This window comes from Rhea americana, unplaced genomic scaffold (assembly GCF_003343005.1).
Source record: "Rhea americana isolate MKP2758 unplaced genomic scaffold, rheAme1 scaffold_749, whole genome shotgun sequence".
Lineage (NCBI taxonomy): Eukaryota > Metazoa > Chordata > Aves > Rheiformes > Rheidae > Rhea > Rhea americana.
Genome location: NW_028186922.1, coordinates 6,075 through 14,340, shown reverse-complemented (window position 1 = coordinate 14,340; position 8,266 = coordinate 6,075). Strand labels below are relative to the sequence as shown.

At 52.7% G+C, this 8,266-nt stretch overlaps 1 pseudogene; it reads left to right on the top strand.

Annotated features, from left to right (window-relative positions):
• Window positions 1–705: 705 nt before the first annotated feature.
• Window positions 706–1,064, top strand: LOC146585894 (feather keratin Cos2-2 pseudogene; annotated as a pseudogene).
• The last annotated feature ends 7,202 nt before the right edge of the window (window positions 1,065–8,266 follow it).

Sequence of the window (8,266 nt, the reverse complement as noted above, 5' to 3'; positions counted from 1 at the left end):
GCTGGTACATTTCTGCTCTGGAAATCATAGGACCTTCCATCCTGTCACTCAAAAGAAGCCTCCCTCCATGAGGGAATGAGCAGGGCTCAAACCCAGAAATGAAAAGGCAGCCTAGAGAGAAGCAGCAGGACAGCTCGTGTCATTAGCTGGGATATTTTCCATTCATTGTGAGCATCTTAGAAAATTGTCCCTTCTGCAAAGGGTGCCGCTGTGCCTGGGGCAGTGCAGGCACACTATAAAAGCCAGTGCGACTCCCTCGTTCTCTCATCTGTTTCCCTCACCTCCTCCTCTGTGTTAGCCAGGTGAGCCTGAGGCCCCCTTCTCCTCCTCTTTCTCCTCTGGGTTTGTCTCAGACAATACCTGCTCCCTCCTCCTAGGCTGTGTCTTGGGGCTGCTTGTCATGGGAGGGAGAAGGGGGAAGAAGGCCTAGCTTAGAGTGCTGCTGGGGCTTGGCTGCGGTGCATCCTGGGTTATGGGCAAGGCACGACCTTCCTGGGCATGTATGCTCCCTCCATGGCCCTGGCGGGACACAGAGATAGACAAGAAGTCTGTGTGCCTACCAGCACAGGGTGCCAGTCCTGGCCAGGAAAGTATTTTTACTCTGTCAGGGCAGGTGACAGATTGCTGTTCACAGACACACACACCTATGTCCCTGCTCTGCTTCCTCCCTGCCGTCTCTTAAAAGTGTACCTCCAGCCTCTAGATATGTCCTGCTAACACCTGTGCATGCCATGATAAGCTTCTGGTGCTACACCACTGGACAACTGCTGCAACAAGCCCTGTGTCAGGCAGGGCCAGGACTCCCACCTTGTCACTGAGCCCCTTCTCGTGGTTGTTGCCTTGCCCTCAGCTCCTTTCCACAGAACATCATTATGGGATCCTCCACCTCTGCTGCTGTTGGCAGCATCCTCAGCTGTGAGGGTCTCCCCATCACCTCTGAGAACTGTGACCTCTCCAGCATTTCCAGTCACTCTTGTGGCAGAAGATATCCCCCCCTGCTAAAGTCACTGGTGATGGCACCACAGAAGAAATTCGGAAGTTGTTGTAGGCCATTGATTTTGTAGGGGCTAAGAATATGGGGTTCCCCTTGCAAAAAGAGGCCAGGTAAGGGGCTAGCCTGGGCTCCCTAAACACACAGCCAATGTCTAACGTCTTGTCTTCCACTCTCTCCCCACTCTTGGTTGTCTTTTCCTCCACTGGCCATGACACTTTCCCCTTCTCCTCTCTGCCCCAAGCCAGCCACAGGGGGTCCTGCTGGCTCCCCTCCTTCTGTGGAGGCAGCAGACACAAACCCTGCAAAAACTCTGACATGCTCAAGGGACACACTTTCTTGCCTGCTCCCTACACTGAGAATCTAAGCTTGAAGCAACCACATTTCCCTCTTTAGACTCACTAAACTTCTATTGCATCTAATTCAATTGCATCCATGTTTTGCTTTTTTGTTTGTTTGTTTGTTTTTTCGCCCGTCTACGGACAGTATCTCAAGCTGCACAGGGAGAAAGGCATCACTATTGGGGGCCAAAGCAGGCAGACAGGCAGTTAAGGTAAAGGAACAAAGTGACTTTCACCTTTCCCAGAGTAATGGGAAGGACAGATGCACTGCAGTGGGATCCTTTCACGTACTGTGCCTTGGAGGCAAGGAAGATATCTCCAGCTGTTGCTGAGCTAGTTGCCATCAGTCCTTGCCTCACTGAATCTCTACCCAGAAACACTCCATTGGCTGTGGAGTATGTCCTGCAGGTAGGGAGCCTGACCACTGCAGTCACTGAAGGAGCAGCCCAGGACTGCTGCAGGCCCTGGGAAGAGAGCAGCCCCACAAACACTTGGGGAAGGGATTTCCTCTCACTCTGAAGGAGGCTGAGTTGGGGAAGGAGGCTTGGGCATAACATGGCCCTGAAGGATGGCAGAAGTAGGAATGATGGGAGAAACAGCCTTGTTGACAGCCCAGGACCTCTTCCACCTCACTCTCTCATCCATCACTTGAACGATGGGGTATCATCTACACCTAAGGGCAGAGGTATTGACTGCAGGTCCCCTATGCTGCCCACACATGCAGTGGCTCATGTAAGCCACGTGTTGCACAGTTGTGCTGAGTTCAGGTGACTTACTGGGTTCAAAGGAATATCCTGGGCCAACTGAGCTGGGCACAGGTTCTGGGCCAGGAGGGACCAGCATAGGGTGGTTTCTGTCCCATGGGGTGAGTGAGACATAGCCACATGCTGGCCCCCATTCCATGGGCCATGACCATGGCACCAGTGGCTCTGTCCTCTAAATCCAGCATGCCTTTCCTTTGTTTGCCGGTAGCTCCAGCCTTTCCCAATACAGTTGCACTGCTTCCAGCTTCAGCCTGGCACAAAGCTCTTCCCTGGTCCTGGTCAGAGAACTGCAGTCACGATCCCTGTCCCTGAAATGGCAGAAGAGCCTGTGCACACACAGCCCCTCACCACTGTGCCAAGCACTTCCTCGGGGGTGTTCAGTGTGGGTCAGAGTTTACCCAAAAGTTTTGCCATCACGAATTTTCAGGAAGCAGCACAGAAAATGTGACACGCTGTTTAGTTATTGTGGGCAACCCATGCTGAGGGAAGTGCACTAAAACATGCAGCAGGAGGAAAATCTGAAGAAGTATTGTACAGCAGAGAACAGAAGTAAGCAAAGAGTGACAGAAAGGAAACATTACACAGGCAAGTCTCACAGTCGAAACTACCATCACCTCACCAGAGCAATTGAATCAGAATAAGTGTAAGCCATATACTGTGGAAGATATGGTAGGGGAACAAGGTGACCCTTCACCTTTCCTGGAATCAAAGAATCACAGAATCAGTAAGCTTGGAAGGGGCCTTTGGATAATATCTAATCCACCCCCCCTGTTCAAGCAAGGTCACCTAAAGCATGACAGACAGGATTGTATCGAGGCAGTCTTTGAATATCTCCAGAGAAGGAGACTCCAACAACCTCTCTGGGCAACCTCTTCCAGTGCTCTGTCACTCTCACAGGGAAGAAATTCCTCCTCACGTTCAGATGGTACTTCCCGTGGTTCAGTTTTTGCCCATTGCCTCTAGTCGTGTCACATGGAACAACAGAAAAGAGTTTAGCCCCATCCCCTTGACACCCTCCCTTCGGGTACTTATACACATTAATAAGATCCCTCCTCAGTCTTCTCTTCCAGGCTAAACAGGCCCAGCTCTTGCAGCTGTTCCTCATAGGGCAGATGCTCCAGCCCTCTGATCATCCTCATAGCCCTACGGTGGACTCTCTCCAGTATATCCGTGTCTCTCTTGTACTGGGGAGCCCAGAACTGGATGCAGTACTTGAGATGACGCCTCACCAGGGCTGAGTAGAGCAGCAGGATCACCTTCCTTGACCGTCTGGCAACAGTCTTCCTAATGCAGCCCAAGAGACCATTGGCCTTCTTGGCCACAAGGGCACATTGCTGGCTCATATTCAAGTTGTCATCCACCAGCACTCCCAGTTCCTTCTTTGCAGAGCTGTTTTCCAGCTGGTCAGCCCTGAGCTTGTTCGGGTGTATGTAGTATTCCTTCCTCAGTGCAGGACCCTGCCCTTGCCCTTGTTGAACCTCATCAGGTTTCTCTCTGCCCAGCTCTGCAGCCTCTCCAGGTCTCTCTGAATGGCAGCACAGCCCTCTCGTGTATCAGCCACTCCTCCTAGTTTGGTACCATCAGCCAACTTGCTGAGGAGGCACTCTGGATCTGTCACTGGCTTCTTGCCCCTCCTGGAGTTCAGAAGCAGCAGTATTAACTTCTGCCAAAGGAGAAATGAACTTCTCCTCTCCTACCTCTGTTCATACATTTCATTATAACATTCTCTCCATAAGTCACACCACAGTGTTAGTCCATGTCCTGACTCTGATAGGCTTTCCATCTCTCCCAGCATGCTCATAGCCTTCTCTGAATGCCCTTCGAAGAATTTGTCATTCCAGCATAGGCTGACAATGTTTTCTTCAAATCTCAAATCCCTCACAAACAGAGTCTTCTATGTCTAGCCCTGATCTCTCCCCTGGCAGCTTTCTCTCTCTCAATATGTATAGAAAAAAAGCACACATAAAGGGCACTCGTTGTCTGAGAAAAAGACGTGTAGAGTCTTATTCCCATCTTATGCTTGTTACTCCTGACATCCCATAGGGTATTTGCTATGCCCCACTGGCAGCCCCAGCTCTCCCTACAGAGAGACTGCTAGTTCCTCATGAAGTCAGCATTCACATTTCCCMCTCCAGCACTCATGGGACACTCTCTTGCTCTGATCCTCTCCAGAGTGAAAATTGTGTCTCACCAAAGTCTGCCAAGCCTGCAAGGGCTGCCAGAAAAATCAGGACCATGTCATAATCTCCACTACACGAGGTGTCCAGGTGTCTCCAAGAAAGAGGGTGCTGATGAGACCAGGTCCTCCCTTCCCTTCCCTCTGCAAGCTCAAAGCATCCTCCAGACCGCAGCCCAGAGGGTGGGGCAAAACTCTCACACTGCTGCTCCACACAGATCTCCTTGGGACCTTGCACCTCTGCCCACCTCTGGCTCTCTGGASAAAGYAGCTGAAGTTGTTAAAATGYTCAACCTARGGAAAGCAATSAAGCTGCACCCTTTGCTGTGCTCCATGCTCCCAAGAGGCAAGGGGAGGCTTTTTCAGCACTGGGAGGTTCCTGTGTGCAGTCAGGCCACGTCTGAGCTCTTTCACAACCCTCTAGGTCCAAAGCTGCTTGGGTAGCCTCTCAGTCAAATGTACCCAGCTGTAGCACTGCTGCCTTTGAACTCTGTGCCCCATTGCCAAAGGGACCTTGGGCACCTAAAATATCATGTAGCAGCCAAAGATCATGCAGCCTGCTGTCAGGCACCAGGAGGCTGCTGGGTGTCTTCCTGCCTTTTGCTCCTCCTGGAGATCAGAAGCAGCCCAGCTATCCCCCAGCAAAGGAAGAGGTGTCCATGGTGATCTTCCCCTGCCATCCAGAGCTGAACCCAAGACCAAGGCTTTCACCCACCTCACAGGTGATGGGGAAAGGCCCCTTTAGCCCTGTTTGTATCTCCTTGTGTCTCGGTACTGTTTGAACAGAGGTAGGATCAGACACAGACCTAGACACCTGGACCTAAGCTGTCTTTCCCCATAAGGATTTTCCTTCTGTTCTCCCCCAGACAGAGAAGCAGATCCTCAAGTATCCCTCAACCAGAGGCAGACACACTGCCTCCTCTGGAAGGGAGGGGCAGAGAAGCATGGGGCAGGGTGAGGTAATCACAGCACAGCCCTTTACTTTGCTGAAAAGCCTTCTCCATCCCTTTAAGGCACATGTATAGCCTCCAGTTGTGCAGGTGCTCACCTCCTTGCTGGGCTCCCACTGCGTGGGTGAGCACAAGTGCTGCCCATTTTTAATCCCTTCCCAGGTGTTAGGATATGTGCTTAAAGTCTCAAACATGAAGTAGCAGAGGAACAGTGGCAGGCAGAGGAACACTAGAAAGCTCGTTAGAGCCAACAGCACACCCCGACCTGACTTTTTCCAGGGCAATCACAGGGAGAACAATCAGCACCCTTGCCTGAGAGGGCTTTACATGATGAGTCAGCTGAGGATGCTCTCCTCATACTACCGGACAAACTTAGGGCCTCACTGTCTACTGGGGTATAGATCTCATTACAGGATGTAGTGGGAGAGCAGTGCAGGAGTGTGCAAGACATACTATGGGAAGCTTTGGGGAAGGTCCAAAGGCAGGCAAGGGAGGGATTGGGCATGAATGTCTAAGGTCAGTTTCCAGAGGAATCCACCATGTCCAGAGTGTGTGTGTGTGTGTAGATCTGCGTACTATCAACTGCTGTGAGGAAGTGGGCACTGGGGTTTCGTGTGTCGAGGTGCCAGCAAATGAGGAGATCAGGAGATCCTGATCAGTTCAACAGTCCCATTCTGGGGCACCATGGGCATCACCACCATTTAGGTCGCTGTTTCCTCACCCGCTTCCACTGCGGCTGGGGAATGTCTGTCTCCATCACAGCTGAGGCAGGAACTGTTTGCCTCCTCTGGGCCTTCAGAGCCAAAACCAGGGGCCCTCCCACTACTGAGGCCCTGGCAAAGAGCGATCTGCAACTGGGCAAGCCAGCCAAGTTGGCCCTGGCAGGTGGAGCGGCAGCGCCCCCTGGTGGGCCCAGGAGGGGCGCGCACTCAGCCCCAAACCTGCACCATACACCCTGCCCTGCCCAAAGCAGTTCATGCCCAGCCGCAGCCCCAGCCTGTCCTGACAGGTCTCTCAGGGCACAGTAATATACCACCGTGTCCTGCTGTCCAGCTGTGCGAGCTGCATGGCACTGGACCAGCAGTCTGCAGCCATGATCAGGATTCCTGGAGTGTCTGGCACCTCTTTGGACCCTTTGAGAGCACTCATGATGAACGTGGGACCTTATCCCAGCAGCTGCTGGTACCAGTGAACATACTTGTTTGGCTGTATGTTGGGATGTTGGCAGCTGGTGCTGATGCTGGTGCCCTTGGTGGCCTCTGCTGACAACAACTGCTGCACCTGGGCCCTGCCTGCAGCCCCTGCCAAGAAAGAAGACAAAAATGCTGAAAATCATTTTATGCCTAGCTCCAACTGCTGGTTCCGCAGGAGGCTCCCAGCAGAGGGTCTGGCAAAGAGAAAGTGGGAGGGAGACAGATGATCTAGATATGTGGGTACATATGGTCAGTGGCTGTGGTGGAAAATGATCTCTGCATCAGTGTGTGGAGAGACTGGAGAAGCTTAGAAGTTTGGTGTGGGAACAGATGCATTGAAAGTTTGACAGGTGTACGGATGGATGAAGGCAGGAGAAGTAGACAGGAGAGACAAGATGGGTGCCTAGAGACTGAAGGACAGATGATTTCCAGACAAAAACGAATGAAGAAGGCACAGGAGATTGAACAGATGTATGGAATAACAGCAGCACAGGAAACTTGTACTTAAGTAAGAAGAAGGATGAGAAAAGGAGGTGAGAGGGAACCCAGAGAGCTGAAAGAGGAGAATGGGAAATGGCAGACAAGGGAGGGAGAGAGAGAGAGATGGACTTAAAACCCGAGAAAAAAGCGAGGGCACTCACCCTGCGGAGAATGCCTCCGGACACAGGCCGTGGGACCCGAAGCCAGCCCTGTGAACACAGGAGCRCCATGGCTAGCACCGCCAGTCCTGTGCCTTGGCTCTGCCGCATTGCACCACACAGTGCCACACCGCTCCACCACCCATGCCTCACTGCCGTCCGCCAGCACCGACTCTGCTGCGGTGCCAGCACCTCTTCTCAGCCTTGCTGCACCTTTGCCAGGGCCGCGGTAGGGAGGAGAAAAGGGTGGGAGTGGGATGGTTGGTGGGGCAGCAGCACATGGAGGCAGTGGCTCCATGCCACATGTGGCCCTCCTGGGCTGAGTACAGGGGCCGGGCAAGATGGGATCAGCAGTGGCCAGCTGTCATGATGCAGATGAGCCCGCTGCCCCCAGCACAAAGTAGAGCACCATGAGCCGCAGTAGTGGGGGCAGCTGGCACTCCCGGACCTCCTGCATCCCAGCCACAGTAATGGCTGCATGGGAATAGCACACTCCAAAAGGACACCAACTGCCCCAGATGCCACAGGCTGTGGCTGCTTGAGGGAGCTGCTGCTGCCAGGCGAGTGTTCTGTGGAAGTCCGGCAACAGCGGTGCACAGAAAGGCAGCTGCAAGCAGGATTGAGACGGTGCTGCAGCTCAGATGCGGCGCCTCCATGTGGACCCATCACAATGACCCTTGCAGTGCGGGAGTTCAGGCAGGGGCTGCCCCCGGCGTGGGCCCCTTGGCCACGGACGCCCCGGCAGCCATGAAAGTTGCAATGGGAGGTATTGCAGAGCAAAGGTGAATGTCAGGAACTTTTGAAAGTTAATACATTAGACATTATGCACATGTTTACATCGTATGCTCTTGGTTTTGGAAATGCAGTAAATGTGAGTTGTTTTCTGGGAGATAAAGAGTCTCTGGATTCTCCTTCTCGCTCGCATTTCCATACAGTGCACAGCCACAGCTTGTAGAGGCTGTAGCTGATGCAAAGCAAACTGCAGCAGGCTGGGATAAACGCAGGAAGGAGCTAATGCTGAAGAGCTGGTAGCAGGAGAAGGGGTGTTTACTGCAGAAGAAGCAAGGAGGGAAGAGTAGAGCAGGGAACAGAATAAGAGAGCTGCTGGGAGAGCAGTGATCACTGTTTTCTGCTCTCCTCTGTGGGCAGCATCATGACAGAACAAAAATAAACAAGCCCTGATGGCAGACTTACAAAAAAAAAAAAAAAAAAA